A 23,126-nucleotide genomic window follows, 5' to 3' on the forward strand; every position below is an offset into this window, starting at 1 on the left:
TGTTTTTGAAAAAAAAAATTAACCCATCTGCTTTCTAAACATGCGGCTCTGTCGTGCAAGACGTGAGTGCCACGGTGATAGAAGATATCCCTCTGTAGAACATTTGTGAAATATGAATTCTATGTGAATAGCTTGGTTTCAGTTATGACGTAAACAAGATCTTCTCCACATTCTCTTTTTCCGCAATATTTTGAATGAACATTGCAGCAGTGCTGCATCTAGTTGCTTAACTCTATAAGCTAACAAAAAATTATAATTATTATTATTTCCATCGCATCTCGTGTGCCACTGATAAAGGCCAAAGTATAATTTAACCATCCCCATCTGCGCACCGTCCGCATTAAGTAATTTTCGTCATGAAGAGGGCTCGCGGACAGCTGGACGAGCTCGACAAGCAGTCCCACTTCCGTCTCAATCATTCACCTTGTGCACGCGCTGTTGACAGCCACGCACCCCCAGTCCAAAACACTTTTAAAAAACTTAAAATAAAAATGGGGAGATGGAATGACACTTACTTTTAGAGTCTGCTGTTCTGTCATGATCACTCAGGCAGCAAGGGACAAGGAGACGCTGGAGAATACTTCAAAGGAGTTTTATTTAGGAAATAAGGAAAAAACAAACACTGTAACATTGGGGATGACATTTTACAGCAGACAGAGAACAAAGCAATGAAAACACTATTTAATGAAGTGACTAGATAAGGGGAGGACAAGGAACACCTGGGTCTGTTAAACATAAACGGGAATCAAATCATGGAACAACAGGAGGAGCAAAACACACCCAAAACATGGGACAGAGTCTGACAGCAACGATGTATACTGAGGTTTAGATCCAAAACAAATTGTTCCAGTATTTACGCAACTACTGTCCATAGTAAGTCAAGGTATATAGTATATGTAAAGGGGAACTCGAGCACCATAATACCAGCAACTGTGCAGCAAAGGATTAATAATAAGAAAAATTTCAGTCTGCCTTCTTACCAGGTTGTGTTAGGGGTGTTAGCACCGTTGTTCTAAGAACGTTTTCTGTCAACCTTAGAAGAACATTCATCAAGTACAGATAACGTCCTAAAGACATTCCGAGAACGTTGTTCTAAGAACATTTTCTATCAACCTTACAAGAACATTAACAACGTTATAAGAACGTTCCAAAAACGTTATTTTAATAACGTTTTGCGCTAACATTTACACAACTTTTAAAGAACGTTAGTGAATATTGTGGGAACGTTCCCTGTTAGCTGGCATAGTGCCAACAGCTCAACATGTCATCAATAAACAGAAAGCGTCAGTTGGCTTTCTTTAAATCTTGAACCTCTCACATTTCTTCTGTTGTTAAAAGTTCTTTTTTCCATCTTCATAATATTTCACGTCTTCTCTAACTCTATCTGTAGCCTTAATTCATGCATTAATCACTTCATGTCTGGATTATTGCAATGCTCTATTTCTTGGTCTGCCTATAAAACGTATTGCAAGGTTACAGTGTGTTCAAAACTCTGCAGCAAAAGTTCACACCAGGTGTTCTGTTCACATTACTCCTCTACTGCATGATCTTCACTGGCTACCTGTGGCATCAGGTATCCACTTTAAGACATTGTTTCTAACATTTAAAGCAATAAACGGTCTTGCACCTCCATATTTGTCTTACCTATTGTACTCTTATTCTCCTGCCCGGTCCCTCAGATCATCTGAGCTAGGTCTTTTGTCCATTCCTAGATATAATCTAGTTTCTCTCTTAAACTCTTAAAAAGAAATCTTGGGTGAGTACTTTCATATTGGATTTTTTTTTTTTTGTCCTAATGAGTTTGCATTCATACTACTGGATATAACAACCAATTAGATTTTTAATAATATTTCACAGTACTTCTAAATAGTACAACGCAATTTGATAAAATAACAATGTGTACGCCTAAATTGTCCTTCTTTATGTTTGGAGAACAAGAGTGGATTAAATATATCTGGGATAAGTCTATGCTTATGCACTTTAAATACAGTTGCTCCTTTATGCTTAAGGAAGGTTAACCCCTTACTAGTAACCCCCCTTTTTTGGCATGGATACCGAAATTACATACCCAAAATAAAAAGGTTTCTGCTCATGATTCTTTCTGACTAGATACATAATCAACCATTGTTCACAAAGCTGACACTTTAAAGTTTACTGTTCAGGAATCAGAATCACTCAGACTGTTATGATAATAGAGATATATAAGCTCAAACATAAAAACAAAAATAAAAATATAAAAAACATATGTTTTAAATGTATTTAAAAAAATGTTGATGTAAGATATGAGTTTAGAAATAGAGTGTAGCTAAGGCCAAAAGTCTTCCAAACCTTCATAAAAAATTTCATAATCGAATCTGTAAAACGGTGAATTTTATGAAATATTTTCTAAGGCCATGTCATGTGTGTTTTTAGAGAAGGCTAATCAGATTGATTTATGGCCCTTGTCATCTCTGTGAGATCTCACATGTAAACTCTCCTGTGTATTTTGTGTTTGTTTGGCTGTGAAAACTGCCCGATTAATCCCTATCTGTTATTCCATTGTTCTCACCAAACGAGTCTTTCACACCTCCGCCAGGTATGACACATTATCCGCATTATTCTTTTATCATTATTCTTTTGTTTTTATTCCACCTTTATTAGCCTTGATTGTGGTTTTTCAGGCTTTACAAAGACACAAAGCAGCAATCTCACTTCAGTCTCTGTTTGCATTTAGCCCTTATTTATCAAAAGTCTTACTATAAAAATACAACAAAACATTTCTTATGACCTTACGTGAATTATTGTGACAAAAATGCATGATGAAGAAGAAAAGCACCTGCTATTAGTAGCATTGGTGCTAACGTTAGCATCAAGCTACATCTGACAATTTATGAAATTATTAGTACACTTTTACTAAAAACTCACTTTAAACCCCGATCGAGTGTTTATAATAACTTCCTTTAGCGATTAGGGGTGGAATTTGGTCGTTTACTGTTGTAAAAATATGTTATTTGTAGCCTTTTTCATCACTGCACAAGTTAGCATTTCCGATGTACATTTTCGATTTTTTTTATAAAAACGCCCCAGATCTCAAGAAATTCTCATACCAAGCTTTACTATCGTAATCGCGGGTTTATTGTTCGGATATTTTGTGTGTACAGAGGTGTTTCAGTGTTGTTTTGGCCAGATAACTACCAGGAAGTGTGCAGGAAGCATGTGACACGATGGGGCGGTGTCCAGATATTACACTCTCAGATTGACTTTTGGGAAGACCCAATCAGAGTCTGAGCCACACAGCACGAGCTGCCGGCACAGCAAACACATACACAGATCGCTGGGAGAGGCTGTTTATCATCTGATCGCGTAAATCCGTGGAAAATGAATAGAAATGACGATTCTGTCTGAAGAAATATGAAGTAAACATCAGTAAATATATCCATATATCTCCGCAGATATGCATCTTTGGTCTAGAAATCCTTATTGACGCTGTTCAGTGAGTCTATGTGAACACAAATAAACCGCTCTTGATGTGACTGAGTATGAGTGAGTTGTGAATTTCTATTCAAAATGTGGCATAATACGGATTTATTATTTTGCACTCCTGACATAAATCACTAAATATCTGTCACTGCAACAATGTTTTATCAAAATATTGGTCAAATATCGAAGCTAGAGTCTTTAAACTTTCAATTGATGCATAGTTTGTCCAGATGAAGTAAGACAGTGATGTTTAATGTGCTGTGAAAGTGAAACAATAATAAACTGGGGCCGTCAGCGATGTTTGCAAACAGTCTGACACCATGGTATAATGAGCATACTCGCACCCTAAAGAGAGCAGCCCGAAAAATGGAGCGCAGCTGAAGGAAAACAAAACTAGAGGTATTTCGTATTGCTTGGTGGGAAAGTAACCTATCCTACAGAAAAGCATTAAAAACTGCTAGATCCGATTAATTTTCTTCTCTTTTAGAAGAAAACAAACATAACCCCAGGTATTTATTCAATACAGTGGCTAAATTAATGAAAAATAAAGCCTCAACAAGTGTTGACATTTCCCAACACCACAGCAGTAATGACTTTATGAACTACTTTACTTCTAAAATCAATACTATTAGAGATAAAATTGCAACCATTCAGCCGTCAGCTACAGTATCACATCAGACAGTGCACTATAGACCCCCTGAGGAACAGTTCCACTCATTCTCTACTATAGGACATGAAGAATTGTATAAAATTGTTAAATCATCTAAACCAAAAACATGTATGTAAGCTCCTAAAAGAGGTGCTTCCAGAAGTCATAGATCCTTTTCTGACTATTATTAATTCCTCATTGTCAGTAGGATATGTCCCCAAAACCTTCAAACTGGCTGTTATTAAGCCTCTCATCAAAAAACCACAACTTGACCCCAAAGAACTAGTTAATTATAGACCAATCTGGAATCTCCCTTTTCTGTCCAAGATACTAGAAAAGGTGGTATCCTCACAATTATATTCCTTCTTAGAGACAAAAGGGAATATGTGAGGATTTCCAGTCAGGATTTAGACCGTATCATAGTACTGAGACTGCTCTCCTTAGAGTTACAAATGACCTGCTCTTATCATCTGATCGTGGGTGTATCTCTCTATTAGTTCTATTGGATATTAGTGCTGCGTTTGACACAATTGACCACAACATTCTTTTGCATAGACTTGAACACTTTTTTGTCATTAATGGAAGTGCATTGGCATGGTTTAAATCTCATCAGGGAACATGGTGTTCCCTTACGAAAGGAAAATATATTTACCAATATATTTCTTAAAATATATTGTGATATATTGTAATATATTATTTTCCCTTTTTATTTTCTATTATTTTATATATTTTAATACATTTAATAATATATTGATGATACATATATTATATAATATATTGCAAAATATACAAATGATTGCCACTTTCAATATATTGCAATATATTGGAAAAAATAAATATATATAAGAATATATGCCTAATATATTACATGATATTTTCCAATATACTGCAATATATTTTTGTTTCATGAGGGTTAGTTTTCACTGTTATGCTGATGATACTCAGCTCTATATTTCCTCGCAGCCCGGTGAAACACACCAATTTGAAAAACTAATGGAATGCATAGTCGATATAAGAACTGGATGACGAGTAATTTCTTACTGCTAAATTCTGAAAAAACAGAGGTGTTAATTATAGGACCTAAAAACTCTGCTTGTAGTAACCTAGAACACTGTCTAAGACTTGATGGTTGCTCTGTCAATTCTTCGTCATCAGTTAGGAACCTAGGTGTGCTTTTTGATCGCAATCTTTTCTTAGAAAGCCACGTTTCTAGCATTTGTAAAACTGCATTTTCCATCTCAAAAATATATCTAAATTATGGCCTATGCTCTCAATGTCAAATGCAGAAATGTTAATCCATGCATTTATGACCTCAAGGTTAGACTATTGTAAGGCTTTATTGGGTGGTTGTTCTGCACGCTTAGTAAACAAACTACAGCTAGTCCAAAATGCAGAAGCAAGAGTTCTTACTACCAGGAAGTATGACCATATTAGCCCAGTCCTGTCAACACTGCACTGGCTCCCTATCAAACATCATATAGATTTTAATATCTTGCTTATTACTTATAAAGCACTGAATGGTTTAGCACCTCAGTATTTGAATGAGCTCCTTTTACATTATACTCCTCTACGTCCGCTACGTTCTCAAAACTCAGGCAATTTGATAATACCTAGAATATCCAAATCAACTGCGGGCGGCAGATCCTTTTCCTATTTGGCGCCTAAACTTTAGAATAACCTACCTAACATTGTTCGGGAGGCAGCAGCACTCTTGCAGTTTAAATCTAGATTAAAGACCCACCTCTTTAACCTAGCTTACACATAACATACTAATATGCTTTTAATTTTAATTTAAGGATTTTAGGCTGCCTTAATTAGGTAAACCGGAACCGGGAACACTTCCCATAACACCCTATGTACTTGCTACATCATTAGAAGAATGGCATCTACGCTAATATTAGTCTGTTTCTTTCTTATTCCGAGGTCACCGTGGCCACCAGATCCAGTCTGTATCCAGATCAGAGGGTCACTGCAGTCGCCCGGATCCAGTACATATCCAGACCAGATGGTGGATCAGCACCTAGAAAGGACCTCTACATCCCTAAAAGACAGCGGAGACCAGGACAACTAGAGCCCCAGATACAGATCCCCTGTAAAGACCTTGTCTCAGAGGACCACCAGGACAAGACCACAGGAAACAAATGATTCTTCTGCACAATCTGTCTTTGCTGCAGCCTGGAATTGAACTGCTGGTTTCGTCTGGTCAGAGGAGAACTGGCCCCCCAACTGAACCTGGAACCCCAACTTTCTCCCAAGGTTTTTTTCTCCATTCTGTCACCGATGGAGTTTCGGTTCCCTGCCGCTGTCGCCTCTGACTTGCTTAGTTGGGGTCACTTCATCTACAGTGATATCGTTGACTTGATTGCAAATAAATGCAAGATTCAAGATTTTTATTCGTCACATACAAAATTATATATAGCATATATAACCAGCAGTGAAATGTGAGTCAGGTCCGCTCCATGGGCAGTGCAATTATTAAAGAAAACAACACAGATGAAAATATACATAAATAAATGTATATTTATGCACAGACACTTTTTAACTGAACTTTTTAACATTTATGCACAGACACTTTTTAACTGAACAGAGATTACATCACTGAATTCAATGATGAACTGCCTTTAACTCTTTAACTGTTTTAACTGTTTAACTGTTTTTGCATAATTTGCACACTGTTTTCCTAATGAATGTGTTCAGTTGTTCAGTTGCTTTGACGCAATGCATTTTGTTTAAAGCGCTATATAAATAAAGGTGACTTGACTATGCTCATGCTCACTCCTGTACAGATATGACATTCAGAAAATATGTCTACGCAGGCAACAGTAACCAAAGGGGGGTCACTGCAAAGGGTCAATTAACCACTTAATGGTCCAATTAAAGTAAACGATTGTTTGGAGCAATAATACGATGTGTTGTCTACCTTACACAGATTCACTGTTACGGCTTTACAGGAACTTGGGTTTGGATATGTTTCCAGCTAGCACAAGCAAAACATATGAACAAAATATGAACATTCTCTATAATGACGTGCTCCTCACACAAGACCTCATACTATCTTTGTGTGCGTTTTCATTTAGAACATCAAACAGTCCAAGTCTATTTCCAGCCAATCTTGGACATTGATGTTATTATCAGTGATATTGTTGATAGATTGATTATTTAAAACAAAGATATTCACAGATACTCGTTCATGAATTTTGTTTGGTTTTAAAGAGGAGTTAATCTTGAAAATGGCTGCATATCTTTGCAGTATTGTATGAGCTTTGAAGCATCTACAGCATAAATTAGTACAGTATAATTGTATTTGAATTGACTGTCTAATTTTTCTCCTAAAACATTTTAGTGCATTGAAATATCTTGCAGTGTCATATTTTCCTATCATATCTACATTAGAAATATAATTTTTTTGACAAAACAAAAAGGCTGTCAAGTGTCAACAAACATTTCCATCATTGTTTTGGTTAACAAAATATACAGAAAGATAAAACAAAACATCAAGTAATTCCGGAAGTTTATCAATTATTTTATTAGGGCATTGTTAAGAGCTAGATTTTGTAGGCCTTAAAGCCTAACAAAGCAAAAGAAAAGGAAGGAAAGCACTGGCCAAGCAAATAGCCATGACAAACAGTAGGCCAAAAAAAAAAAAAAAACATAGTTGAGCACAATGAGAAATGAAACTTGCAATGAGTTGGATTTTCTATGGAAGTAAAATAATGACAAATGTCTTTGAAACAAAAAAAGCATGCTGAATAGCACTAACTGAAAAGAATATTCATTGCATTAACAGTACTTGCATTTTAATGCCTTGTATTTCCAAGGATTGCATTTTTAGGTCCTGAAATTTAACATAGTTGTTCTTTTAAGCTGTGAATATTTCAATAAAAAATATTTCACACACCTTTTCATAATTAAAAAATCAATAATTAATATTCACGTTCCAGAATTCACTTCCAAAATATTCAATCGGTTTAAAAATAGGATGTATAATATTCGACAGGCAAATTTCGGTCCATTTTATTTCACTTTCCAAATTCGCTTCCACAAATTCAGTGGTTAAATTTCGGCAGATAATTCGGCCTTTCACATCCGGGAGCTGCAGGAATAGCAGTAGAGCACAGAGGCATGATCTCCATCTCCTGTCAGTCGCTCACCAGCAGGTGGTGCAAGCGGCTTCTAATGAAGACCAAAGCAACAGGTGGATTAAGTAATACAGTTACAAAAACTGATCTGCATAAATGGAGCAGGCGCTAAGCAGAAGTTTTGATTATCGGGGCATGTGGAAAAGCTGATTGTGTGAATGTGAATGTTTATTTCAACATCTTTGTCTTTACCATAGACTGTATAAAGGCTGTTACCCGTAGCCTATTAAGCAGCATTCTCTACCATAAAGGAGATTATAATGGGATTTTACCCAACGCTGAAGTACAGAACTAACATTACATCTAAGGAAGACATATATTGCTTTCGGTTGTAACTTTGTGTCATGGCTTGTGTGTCGCTGTGCTGTAATACTGGGGTTCTCTTTCATCATCTCGTGTTCGAGATCCACCTATGGGAAGGGCATCCGTACCTGACCTCTGCAGAAGCATCCAATTGCACCAAGTCTGGCTAGACAGACAGAACACGCAGCCAATGCCAGGTAAGGGCCCGCCCCCTTACCTAGAGGTATAATAATGGCTGCAGCGCTGCTATTCCCCAGTTGACATTCGCTTCTCGCGATCTCTGCATTGACACAGTTCGGTTGGATTACGATGCTCACCTTCGTGTCTTCAGGAGGACATATCAATTGATCAGCCTCCGCCAGACGTGACTGTCGTCTTCTCAGCTTTTTCTGCTGTGTTCTGCATTTAGGGCCACCGCGCTCTCGTCGTTTTCACCTGCTCCCACGGCTGCCCGCCACGGATTTTTCCGATTTCTTCTCCGGTATGTCGCTTTCTATACATAATGCTTCTCCGGGGAATAGCCTATCACGGGCCAGCCCAGCCGCGTGTGGAGCACTCATCGCTGCTAAGGACCTTCTGCGTGGTTTGCTTGGGCCTTAAACACGCTCAAGAAGCCTTGGAGAACGCGGAAAATTGCAGTCATAACCTTATGCTGCCCAAAATGTTTTACGACGCCGTCTTAAGGTTGCAGCGACCCAGTGCTCCGAGCTCGGTTTTACTGAATCAGATCTGGGACACGGTGACGACGCATTACCGGGGGACTTCCGGGGCGCCTCCTCACTTGTTTGGGCTGACCAGCCCAATCCCGCATTCCCCGAAGAGGACATCTTCGCGGGCAACCTCATGCTCGGCGACGAACCGGCCGGTTCCGGCAATGAGGATGATGCAGCCCTTCTCGGGGTCTCAGAGGACGAGGATGCCATCCCGCCCTCTGGCGTTCCCCAGGCTAGCGGCAACGCAGCCCTGCCTCAGTCCATCCTCCTGGAAGTGTGTGAGCGAGCGGCCGCTCGCCTCAACATTGAGTGGCCGGCTCCACAGAGCGCCACCGACCAGGAGAGGGATATTTACGACGGAAAAGTGTTGGGATCTCCTCCCGGTCCAGGGAAACAACTCTTCCCCGTCCTTCCAGCGTGCGCTAAGTATATAAGGCACAACTGGAGCGAACCGCTCGACTTCAAACACGGCCTTTCGGGCCTTGAAATAAAGGATATGGCAGCTCATGGTATGGGCGACCCCCCCGCTATCGAGCATTCCATCGCCAGGCACCTTAAGCTCCCCCTAAGCTTGCCGTGCCCAACAAGCTGGACCGTTTTTCTGCCTCAGTTCACCAGGCCGCATACAAGTCCTCGGCCTTGGCTGTCAGGGCCCTGAACGTCTCGTCTCTCCTCTCCGCTTACCAGGTGGAGATTTTGGACGAATTAGGGCAACAGCTAAAAAAGCGAACTCCTCCTCTACACTTGTGGAAGGAGATCCTCACGGTGAACGACCTCATCCTTCGTAATGCTCAGCAGGCCGTCCAAGCCTGCGGGCGCTCTATGGCGCTTTCTGTGGTGGGAGAGCGCGCGCTCTGGCTTAACCTGTCAGGCCTTCCTGACAGTGAGACGCGGCGCATCGCGGGCACGTTGATGGAGCCCGATCGGGCTCTCTTCGGCCCCGCCATCGCATTGATGCAACAACGGTGTGACGACAAAAAGAAGGAGGACGAGGCCTTCAAGTTATGTCTTCCTAGGGGGAAAAATCGACTCCCGCCGCGGCTGGAGGACCCTCTAACCCTACCCCCATCGACTCGAAACGTAAGTGACCTGCCTGATGTTCGATTGATGGAGGCATCGAGTCCGCGTTCATGGGCCACGAGCCCTTCGGACCCAGGGTCTCCCGCGGATGGATCGATTCCTCTCCGTTCGAGGCTGCCCAGCCCATGTGTTTAATGAACGTTGTGTGTTCCCCCCTCACGTTCAGGGGGTCTGTTGTGAGGAAAAGTGCAAAAGCAGTGTCACCACACCGCATACACTCTGTTCCCCTCACCCAACCAATAAAGGCTTCGGCCCCAGTGTTTCCCCAACACAAAACACACAGAAAAACAAAAAACACATTAAAACAAACGAATCAAATGAATTCGTTAAGGAGAGAGGATCTCTCTCCGCAGAGAGAGTCCATCTCCCCGCGGAGAGAGGAAATCTGTCTGAACCCCTGCATGTTGCCCCTGGTGTGTCCACTAGATGGCGCCATTGCATCACAAATAAACCAGCTGGGCTTACACAGCCCCGCTGCAGCTCGGGTGGGAACACTTGCGAATCACGAATGGGCTTGGCAAACTGTTTCGGCTCCCGACTGGGTGATGCGTACTATATTGCAGGGATACAGACTGCAGTTTGCAATGAAACCCCCGCATTTCAACGGCGTTCTCTCTTCACACTCAGAAGAGAACGCCTCACACATTCTGAAAGAGGAAATATCCTCCCTCCTAAACAAGGGAGCGATTCAGGTGGTGCCCCCCAATCAGGGATTTTATTCTCGTTATTTCCTGGTCCCAAAAAAGGACGGCGCTCTCCGCCCTATTCTGGACCTTCGTGTGTTAAACAAACATTTGAGTAAATACAATTTCAGAATGCTGACTCATGGCTCGCTCGCCCGTGCCATAAAACAGGCACATGTTACGAATTCACAGTTCTGCCGTTTGGGCTCAGTCTAAGCCCCCGGTGTTTCTGTCTGTGTGCGGAGGCGGGTTTAGCACCCATGAGAATGTCAGGTATGAGGATTCTGACATAGACGATTGGCTAATCATAGCCGAATCAAAAGAGAAAGTGTTGCAGGACACCTGCCGTGTGCTCACGCACATCACATCTCTCGGGTTCAGAGTGAATGTGAGCAAGAGCAATTTTACACCCAGTCAGAATGTCATTTTCCTGGGTTTGGAGTTGAACTCAGTCTCCATGCGAGCGCGTCTCTCTCAAGAGCGCGTTCTCTCTCTAATGAACTGTCTGTCGCAGTTCAGAGAGGGGGCGAAAGTACAATATCGCACATGCGTCAGGCTGCAGGGTCTTATGGCTTCATCAATCCAGGTTGTACCGCTGGGACTCCTGAGAATGAGAGCGTTCATGAAATAGGTTTTGTTACTACATTTCAGCCCGACGTGCGATCTTTGCCGCTCTGTAATAGTGACGCGCGCCTGCTCGGCAGCCTTGCGCCACTGGAAGAGCGCAGACTTTTACGCACATGGAACCCCTCTGGGGACAGTTATGATGCGGAAAGTTGTGACGACAGATGCGTCCTTAACAGGCTGGGGCGCCACCCAGGAGGACAGAACGGTGAACGGTCTGTGGCCGAGCAGACTACGTTCAGCGCACATAAATTATTTAGAGCTTATGGCCGTATGGAAAGCTCTGAATCATTTTCTGCCTTGCCTGCAGGGACATCATGTGCTCGTACGCTGCGAAAATACCACGACAGTGGCTTATATCAACCGTCAGGCCAGCGTGCGCTCGTCGAAACTTCACGCTCTAGCTTACAAGCTTCTAGTGTGGAGCGGACGGGTTTTCCTGTCGTTACACGTGACTCATGTTCCCGGCCTTCTAAACAGAGGCGCGGATCTTCTATCAAGTGGAAACCCAATCTACGGAGATTGGCGCGTTCACCCGCAGATAGTGGATATGTTATGGATGAGATTTGGACAGGTAACCGTAGATCTATTCGCCTCGCGCGAAAACTACCATTGTCCTATGTTCTTCTCGCTAAAGGACGTGGACGCACCCCTCGGGGTAGATGCACTGGCCCACCCGTGGCCCAGAGTGCTGCTTTATGCCTTTCCTCCCCTGTGCCTGATAATTCCTACACTGGCCAGGGTGAGAGAGCAGGGCCTGTCTCTCATTCTGATAGCACCCAGGTGGCCCAAAGCACCATGGCTGGCGGAGATAATCCCTCTGTTATATGCCGAGCCGTGGCGCCCCCCCCCCTGCACAGATCTTTTGTCCCAAGCGAACTGGGAGATTTATCACCCACACCCGGACAGGGTGGCTCTTTGGGCGTGGCCCGTGAGAGGACGAACCTAAGCACACTGGGGCTTTCGCCGCGTGTGATTGCTACTATACAGAATGCCAGGGCCGTTTCTATGCGATTCTTGTATGGCAGTAAGTGGCAAGTGTTCGAAGGGTGGTTTGATGGGCGTGGTCTCACATCTTATCAGTGCTCAGTTCCTGATATTTTGTGTTTCCTCCAAGACCTCTTGGAAAAAGGCAAGTCTTTTTCCACAATTAAGGTCTACTTGGCTGCGATTTCGGCCTTTCATGTGGGCTTTGAGGGCTCAACAGTCGGTGTACTGACTAAGTCCTAAACGAAGTCTAGTAACGTTACTGGTTGCTAATAAAACGGATTAAGTTTAGACGTGTGCCCTTGCGTCCTCACATAATACAAACGGAGAGTTCAGTAATGTTACTATTATCTAGCAGATTTATTTTCCTCCGTATATCATATAGCGGCAATATCTTGACTCATAATACATAACCAAAACAACAAACCGTATTCTTTCCTATCAAGGCAAGACACAAAAGCACAGTCGAAAACTTTTTGCTTCCCAAATCAGCAACACCTGTGTCTGCGTTTCCTCTGGGTTAAATGACATACCTGGCTGACCTGAGATCAGCTGGGCCACAAAACACATCCAGCCCACTAGTGGCACAGGAATAAAACTACATACAATACCAAATGAATATGGCTCATACACTCCAGCCCCTAATTGCATCTGCCAGAGCAATTACACCAAATTCAAAAGAGCCATAAAAACCAAAAATATAGCTTATATGAATGGGAACCAATTACTCTTTAGCTTCATTGAGCAAGCATATCTTAGTTATGGGTCGTTCAATTATGTTTGTCCTGGTCTTCAAACGAACCACACGTACCAGACCTCTCTTATCAGGCAAAGTTTCCAAGACTCTTCCTAGCATCCATGACCCACGTGGTGCTGTGGAGTCCGCAACCATGACCAGGTCTCCAGGTACAAAATTCCTCTTCTCCTGGTTCCATTTTTGACGCTCCTGTAAAAGCGGTAAGTACTCGCGGATCCACCTCTTCCAAAAGAGATCAGAGATGTACTGGGATTGTTTCCACCTTCTTCTTGCGTAAACATCCCTTTTGTCGAACATTCCTGGTGGGAAAACTGGTTTTCCTTTAAGGAGGAGCAGATGGTTTGGCGTCAAGGCCTCAAGATCGTTGGGATCCTCTGACAGTCCTGTGATGGGGCGATCGTTGAGCATAGTTTAAGCTCCACAGAGCACGGTATGGAACCCTTCGTCATCCAAGGTTTGCTGACGGAGCACAGAGCACAAGATCTTCCTGATCATCCGTATCATACGCTCCCATGCGCCACCGTGATGTGATCCAGCTGGAGGGTTAAAGCTCCACTTGATTCCCTTCCTAGACAAGGCTCTATCAATGCGGTCATGATTCAAAGAGGCTAAGGCTTCTCGCAGCTCCCATTCTGCACCCACAAAGTTGGTGCCATTGTCAGATCTCAAATGCGAGACTTGTCCTCTTCGACAGATGAACCGTCGCAAAGCATTGATGCACGAGTCGGTGTCAAGAGAATAGGCCACTTCCAGGTGCAAAGCCCTGCTCGCCATGCAAGTGAATACTACTCCATATCTTTTCACGATGCTACGCCCTCTTTTAGCGTCAACTGGCCCAAAGTAATCTACACCAACATTAGTAAATGGCAGTAAATCAGGAACCACTCTCTCTTCTGGCAAGTTTGCCATTTTTTGCTCACCAGTTTTTCCACCATGGCGCTTACAAATGAGGCGTCTTGATATGATCTTCCTTACTGCAGTAGGTCCACTTGTGATCCAGTATTTTCTCCTTGTAGCAGAAAGCACATGATTTCTACCTCCATGTCCAAGCTGAAAATGGACATGACGAAGGATAAGATCGGAGATATGTTGGTCCTTTGACAAGTTGAGGGGGTGTTTAATGTCCTCAGGGATTGCTGCCTTTTTCAGCCGTCCCCCAACTCGTAGAACTCCTCCTTCTAGAACCGGATCCAATTTGAGGATGCTGCTACTTCTTGGCACTTGTGAGTTGCCAGAGGTTAGTGCAGCAAATTCCGTAGGGAATCTCTCTTGCTGGCAAAAAGCGATTATGGAGGTCTCAGCCTCCAAGAGATCTTCCAGAGACACCTTCTGATTCCCAAGCGATCTTAAGAAAGCTTGCATCTCCTTTTGCACATCCAACCTTGCTGCTCCAATAGCACTGGTGTTTGCTTGCTCCAACTCTTTTCTTTTTTCTTTCAGTTTGAGCAGAGTTCCTTTCAGCTTAATGAGCCACACAACTGCAACTTTCAATCTTTGCCAATCAGAGAAATGGGTCATCAGTTGTGATGTGGCGTTGGTGTCAACAAGTATCGCATTGACCGTCAGACATCTCTTTACTTCTGGATCATCAGCAGTGACACTTGTATCCCCAGGAAATGTTGGCCACTTTTCTTCTGGTTCCCATAGGAATTCCGGGCCTTCTATCCATCTTTGCTTTACAAGATTTTCTGCCTTCAATCCACGTGAAGCATCATCAGCAGGGTTCAGGGATGTTGGAACGTATCTCCACTTCTCAATTTCCGAGTTGTCCCTGATGGTGGTTACCCTGTTTGTTACAAAGGTTTGAAATCTTCGGTCCACATTCTTTATATACTTAAGAACTGATGTGCTATCAGTCCAAAAGCAAGTCTTCTTAAGTGGAAACTGGAGCTCCGATTGAAGCATCTTGTCCACTCGTACTGCAACAACGGCAGCGGTGAGCTCTAAGCGGGGAATGGTGACAGTCTTTAGGGGGGCCACTCGGGCTTTACCAAATAAGAAAGTAACATGAACCATCTCATCCATGTTCTGCAACCTCAAATAAGTAGCCGTACCATAGCCGTTATCGCTCGCATCGGCGAAGTGATGCAATTAGGCACTCATAGTCCTCCCAAATCCTGCAGGCTTCACACATCTGTGGACTTTGAAATATGCCACCTTTTCAAGATCTATCAGCCATTTGTTCCACTTCTGCTGAAAAGCTGGAGGTATTGGATCATCCCAATCACACTTCGTCCTGCATAACCCCTGCAACAACAGCTTGGCAGGGAGTACTACGGGTGCGAGGAACCCCAATGGATCGTAGACGGAACTGATGATGGATAGCATGCCTCGTTTTGTTGCCGGCTTCTCCTTGACTTTCAGCTTGAATTTGAAAGTATCCGTATCGATACACCACTGCAAACCCAAAGCTCTGTCCAACGGCAGCTTATCCATGTCCAGATCAAGCTCATACAGGTTCTTGGACTTGAGATCCTCTGGGAGGCTTTGCAGTACTTTTCGACTATTACTAATCCATTGAGTGAGGGTAAACCCTCCTCTGCCGCAAATGGTTATAATGTTTTTAACCATGGTGACTGCATCTTCTTCAGAGGGTAAACTCTTCAGTAAATCATCCATATAGAAGTTTCGGTTGACCGTTTCAATCACTTCTGTTGGAAAGTTGACCTGATTGTCTTCAGCAGTTTTTTCTAAGAGCAAGGCAGGCAACACTGGGTGATGAAACAGCTCCAAATAAATGGACAGTCATGCGATGCTCTACAAGACCATGCTCCAGGTTACCTTGTGGCCACCATAAGAATCTTAAGTAGTCCCTGAGTTTCTCTGCCACCTTAACCTGGTGGAACATAGCTTTTATATCCGCCATTATGGCCACCTGTTCCTGTCTAAACCTCATAAGAACTCCAACCAATGAGCTGGTGAGGTTTGGTCCTTGCAAGAGCTGACTGTTGAGCGAGATCCCTTTGTACTCTGCTCCACAGTCAAACACCACTCGTAACTTTCCTTTCCGTGGATGGTACACGCCGTGGTGCGGGATATACCACACCTTCCCTGTTGGCGTTTCCAACTGATGCTTCGGCACTTCTTCAGCATAGCCATTACTAATGACATCAGCAAGAAAGTTGTTGTACTCTTCATGAAAGCCTGCGTCTTTCTGAAGTCTTCTTTTTAGACCACGAACACGTTGCATGGCAACACCAAGGTTGTTTGGCATCGAAACATCTTTCCCTTTAAAAGGCATTTGAAATGTGTAGTGTCCGTTTTGAAGTTGAGCAGAGCTTTCCATTATCTCCACAAACTTCTTTTCTTCCCTTGACATTTCTTCCTGTTCTGCAGAAGCTTGCTCATTGAAATCATAGATGTACTGGTTAGTTAACAGTTCTTCGATTCTGTCAATGGCAATTCTGTTGGCACAAACTGAAGGGTGGTCACTTACACAGTCGCTACATCCCCGTAACGGACCATTTATCACCCATCCCAATAGGGTTCTGATAGCGTAGGGTCCTTCCCCTTCACAACTGTTAATCACCTCCCAAGGCTCCATCAACTTGGAGGCGTTTGTGCCAATTAACAGGTCAACGTCAGCATTTATATGGGGAATTTTTACATCCTCTAAATAAGGCCATTTTCTCAGCTCCCTTTCACTGGTTATGTTTGCTGTGGAGACAGGCATCTCTTTCTGGGTACACACTTTGGGAAGTGGATAGAAGCACTCACCAAAAAAATCCAGAAATTTCCAAGCCATCAACAATGGAACTTTCTACTGCGTTATTATGGCCCAAGGTGCGAATATGAATCTTGCATTTGCGTCCTTCCATGTTTAACTTGTCAGTGAGCTTCCTGGTGCAGAAAGTTCCTGTATTCCCTGGGTCCAGAAAAGCATAGGTTTCAATAACCTTGTTTCCCTTTAAGCACTTTACCTTAACAGGGAAAATGGGAAGAATTCCATTGCAGTGGCCAGCCCCTGTAAGACAACAAGCAGAGGATGCTGTATAGCTGTCAGAAGTATTTGACTGCTCAGTAACTTTCTGCTCACCATCTTTCTGAACCTTTTGAATAAACCTTTCCTTCTCTCCTATGTGCAAAACACTGGGGTGCGTTCGGTTGCACTTGTTGCAAATGATGCGCCTGTCGCAATTCTTACTCAAGTGTCCTGTGCACAAACAACTAAAACACAAACCTTTCTCCTTTAGGTAGTCCAGTTTCTCCCTGTGTGTCTTTCTTCCTAGTTTAAAACATCGTTCCAAAACATGATTAGCAGCAGCACAATACAGACAGGAAATAGAATAGGTCTTGGTAAAGGATGTCACTTTGTTCTGAGTCTTTTCCTTCTTGTTACTATCTGGTTTGCTGTATCCATCTTCAATGACCACCTGTGTTGCAAAGCTGTTTCTTCCCAGCTGAGGTTTCACCTGTGACTTACTTACTTTTATAGCTCCTTTGATAACAGGTGAAGTGTCCTGTATGTCACCAAAGACGGGATCTGAAGTGATTCTGACCTGGCGCTCAATGTACTCAACAATGTCTGAAAACCGTGCTCTTCGACCAGTTTTCTCCAGTATCTCACATGCCTTTGCTCTCCATTTGTCTCTGAGTTTATACGGAAGCTTCTGACTCAGACTCTTAATGTTTGCTGGCATGTTAAGCTCTTCCAAGTACTGAAGATCATCCATAGCATTGGAACACTCACGTAGGAAAAGTCCATAAGCTTTGAGCGCTTTGGGGTCCTCAGCTTTGATACTTGGCCATCCTATGACCTTCTCCATGTCGGCCTCGGTTATCTTAAACTCATTTCCAAAGTGCTCCTTTAGCAATTTTTTTGCAACAGCAAATCCTTTATCTGCAGTCATATGAAGGCAGCTGTGCACAATATCCCTTGGTTGTCCCCTAGTAAATTGCTCAAGATAGTACAAACAGTCTCCTTTACAGCTGGTGTTTGCTTCCACGCAATGTTCAAATGCTTTTATAAATGTGTTCAACCTTAGAGGATCTCCATCATAAATTGGAATTTCTCGGCTCGGCAGCAAATGTAACGTTTGCATTTTAACAAGGAGAGCTGTTATGTCATTCTGTTGTTGCAGCAAATTGAGGAGACCTGCTGTCTGATATTGGTCTTGCAGGGGTTGAAATACTTGTTGGTCTAGAGTGGGCTGAAAGCTTTGACTGAAAGCTGTCTTTGATTGTAACCGAGAAGGTTGAGAGCCTTGAATGACAGTTGGCTTTTGCAAGATAATTGGCGTGGCTGATGGTGAAGCATTGCTTTGTAGTGGTAGAGATACATGTTGCTGTGATTGCAGAGCAACAAATATTGAGGCCTGTGGATTAAGAGAGGTGGGCAGGAGCTCAGATCTAGCCCCCTCTCCAATATAGGAAGCCATTCCAGCAGATCGCCTTGAATGGACGCTGCTACCACCCTGTAGCACTTCTAGCTTAGCAGAAGTGGCAGCTATCTCAATGTCCAACTCAAGCTGCTCCTTTTTTCTCCTCAAGATGAGCTCCTGCTCCTCCAATGCATGCTTATCCTTTAAGGCAGCAGCTCGAGCCAAGAGTGCGGCCTGTTCCGCCTTCGCCATGCGTCTGGCTGAAGAAGTGGAAGATCTGCTACTGGAGGAACTGCTACTTGAGCCATGGTGCCTTGACTGCACGTTTGAAATGCTGTCTTGAGGTTGAATATGATCATCCTCTTCCTCATTCCTTCCACCAGCAGCACTCCTTCCATTGCTGGCATCAACCTCATTTCCATTTACAGCATTGGCATCAACAGTTTGAATTTCAATTTGACCCAGCAAATCATCATGATCATCATCCACTTTAGTAATTGAACAAGCTTTACTGTCATACAACCATTGTTTTGTACCCACAAAAAAGTCATTAAAATTCAAAATTTTAGCTTGGTACCATATTTCATGTTTGTTTGCTTCATCAGTAGGCAATAAACCCAACAAAGATGTATGTACATGATTTATCTCGTCACACAACTTATTGAACATGTTAAATTCATTTTCAACCTCACTTACATGCTCTTTATCTTCCATCAGTTTAGCAATAAATGTTTTTGCGTTCAACAGTTTACTAAATTTAGACTTTCTTTCCTTTTCTAATGCACTTATTTTTTCCAACAAAGCTTTGGGTGTTAATTTAACCACACGTTTTTCAGTTACAGATTTTACCCCTACATCCACACAAAGTTCAGTCTCAAGTCCAAGTTGACCTTTTTCCTTTTCGGCCATAATGACCTCACATAATACAAACGGAGAGTTCAGTAATGTTACTATTATCTAGCAGATTTATTTTCCACCGTATATCATACAGCGGCAATATCTTGACTCATAATACATAACCAAAACAACAAACCGTATTCTTTCCTATCAATGCAAGACACAAAAGCACAGTCGAAAACTGTTTGCTTCCCAAATCAGCAACACCTGTGTCTGCGTTTCCTCTGGGTTAAATGACATACCTGGCTGACCTGAGATCAGCTGGGCCACAAAACACATCCAGCCCACTAGTGGCACAGGAATAAAACTACATACAATACCAAATGAATATGGCTCATACAGTCGGGCAACATCATCTAATCCGCAGATTTATGAAGGGTGCCTGAGTGGGACCTCTCCATGGTGTTGGAGGCTCTGTCTCAGTATCCTTTTAAACCTCTTGGAAGTATTTCCCTAAAGCTGCTGTCCTTCAAGACAGCTTTGCTCTTGGCCTTGGCATCAGTCAAACGTGTCAGTGAGCTACATGCACTTTCGGTTCATCCCTCGTGCACTAAATTTTCTCTTAGTGGAGATATGGTTTCCCTTAAGCCTAATCCGGCCTTCATGCCGAAGTGCTTCCCTGCGTTCACTTCAGAGGTGTTGGAGCTGTCCGCTTTTGACCCTCCACCTTTTTCCTCCCCGGAGGATGAGAGGCTAAATGCTCTGTGTCCCGTCCGTGCTTTACGGACATATATGAACAGGACTAGTGCTTTCCGGAAGAGCGACCAGCTCTTTATTTCATGGGCATCCACTCATGGAGGGAATCCTATTTCTAAGCAACGCCTCTCACATTGGCTTGTGAATGCTATAGCTTTGGCTAATGAATCAAAGGGAATGCAGCCACCAGGGAGCGTCGCTAAAGGACATCTGCTCCACTGCCATTTGGTCTTCTCCTTATACCTTTGTGCGTTATTACTGGCTGGTTGTCACCAGCATCTCGGTAGCACATTCGGTTTTAGGGGTGGGGTCCTCTTAGCCCTTCCCTGCAACCCCGCTGGAAGAGGTGAAGAAGGAGTGAATGGGCCGGCTGGCCATGCACATCCCTGTCACTAGCATGTTTTTACATTCCTTTTTCTGGGTGTATTTATATGCACATTGGTTATCATGTGTGTGATGCTAACATTTTTTCATGTGCTGCATATGCACAGCAGTCACGACTGTGCATCAGTATTGCAGGTTCATGAGTATGGGACGTGTCAGGCACCGCCTCTCTGGGGCGACCGTCCTTCTCTGGCTTTCAGAACCTCACTGTGAGTGTATTGGGTAATCGGGGAGCTGTCCATGTCTCTCCCATAGGTGGATCTCGAACACGAGATGATGAAAGAGAACAATAGGTTACTGTCGTAACCCCGGTTCTCTGAAACATCGAGTGGAGAGATCCACCAGCTTTGCCCCGCTTGCCACACGAGAAGCGAATATGCTTAACTGGGGAATAGCAGCGCTGCAGCCATTATTATACCCCTAGGTAAGGGGGCGGGCCCTTACCTGGCATTGGCTGCGCGCTTCTGTCTGTCTAGCCAGACTTGGTGCAATTGGATGCTTCTGCAGAGGTCAGGTACGGATGCCCTTCCCATAGGTGAATCTCTCCAATCGATGTTTCAGAGAACCGGGGTTACGACAGTAACCTATTGATCCCCTCACGTCACACTGCAGGATTCTCCAATGACGAGGAACGCTTCTCAATCAATTTATACTATGATATAAGACCTCAGATCTCAGATTACACTTTATTGGTGATTATGCAAACTATATAGACAGTTAAGCAGATGTAAAATATGAACGAACGCTCAAGGTTTCACGCGGTTTCCCTCAGAAATCTGTTAAAGAAAAGAAAACTGATTAACGTGGCTCAGCGCACTAACTTTTATTTTAGTCTTTTATTGCCTCAAGATATTAAATTCGCCATCTAATTAATACAATATATTACTGTATATTATGTACATTTCAGCAGATGAGCACAGAGATGAGCCCCACAAATCAAAAAGTTTCACCAAATATATATATTTTTTTCGTAAAAAGAAAACCAAGCGCAGTAGTTTACTTTTTATATTTACTATCTATTCCCCATGGAGGGAGGGGGCAGAGACGTGATTGGCTCGGAATGCATTTTCAATGTGCATATTGAATTTTGCTACATTCATTTCAGGACATTGAATGAAAATGCAATCGTAAGTGTCTTGACTGTGAGGCTGGCGTCACACTGGATGCGTGGTGCAAGCGTCTTGAGCCCCGCGGAAAACGCGCGCATGCTAGAAATAGAACCGACGCCTATCTTTACCGAGACACGCCACACGTGTTGGAAGCGTTTCCAGGCAAAATATAATAGGAAAATGTGTTTTTATGTCATTTTGTACACAAATACATATGAATTCATGATATTTTGATATTTGAAAGTCTATAGGTTGACATAAATTCAGATATAAATGTAATTAAAAAAATAAATAATTATCGATTTTCAAATATTGCACCTGTCAAACATAACCTATTTCACCGTCAATACTTTTGACGGTGTCTTTTATCAGTAGGCGTAGGTGTGTAAAAAAAAGTTGTCATGCAGACAAGAGCCTGGTCTGTCAACGGTCTCCCTCTACAGCAGCAGCGCGCCAGTGCCGCGTCAGGCATGCTTCTGGTGTGTAAAGACACAGAATCCACCACGCTTCTGGGACGCTTCAGACACGCGGTGCTCACGCCACGCAGCCAGTGTGTCACCGGCCTGAGTGTTAATGCAATTAAGAAAAATTGCATTTGAATGATAATTTTGCCACAGTTTTTGCTTGAATATGTTATACATATCTAATCATTTTTGTAATACTTTTTCATTTTGCAACTTATAAAGCGTTAAAATTAGTATTCATTTTACATATTAAAACTAGCGTGTGGAATGGAAAATGAAAATTATGTAATTTAATTTTCATTTTGCACCAAACGTTGCACAAATGTATTGGACAATGTAAATGTAAATACAGAAATGCATTGCCATTTTGCATATTGCATTCCAAATTGAATATTGCTACCCATATGCTTCCATAATTTTAAGGAGTACACAACTACATTTACAACAAACTGTAGCACTGTTGGGTTACTGATTGCAAATTATTATCAATCTATATTGGCTCAAATAAACCCAGCTTCCTTACCCATCAGATTCAACCCAGCATTTGTGTTATTAGAAAAACATCCCAGAGTGAGGATATTTTCTCATTTATAGTCTCATATTTCCCTTTTCTATTTTTATCCTGTTCTAACTCTCTAAACTCTGAGCTTCTTTCTGACACTTTTCCACCTCACACATTCCCTGTTGTGTCTCTGTTGCTGTCTCAGCATTGCTCTCTTGAACCACAGCTGCTGTCCCAACGTCATCGTCACATACAGAGGAATCAACGCTGAAGTACGGGCTGTGCAAGAAATCAGTCCAGGGCAAGAGGTCAACAATTCATGTGTGTACATTATTCATCTATTACATCATATTAATATA

At 42.8% G+C, this 23,126-nt stretch overlaps 2 pseudogenes; both read left to right on the top strand.

Moving 5' to 3' along the window:
• Positions 1-9,033: 9,033 nt before the first annotated feature.
• Positions 9,034-12,599, top strand: LOC127983553 (uncharacterized; annotated as a pseudogene).
• Positions 12,600-18,965: 6,366 nt separating this feature from the next.
• Positions 18,966-20,909, top strand: LOC127983554 (uncharacterized; annotated as a pseudogene).
• The last annotated feature ends 2,217 nt before the right edge of the window (positions 20,910-23,126 follow it).

Source organism: Carassius gibelio, chromosome B20 (genome assembly GCF_023724105.1).
Source record: "Carassius gibelio isolate Cgi1373 ecotype wild population from Czech Republic chromosome B20, carGib1.2-hapl.c, whole genome shotgun sequence".
NCBI classification, from domain to species: domain Eukaryota; kingdom Metazoa; phylum Chordata; class Actinopteri; order Cypriniformes; family Cyprinidae; genus Carassius; species Carassius gibelio.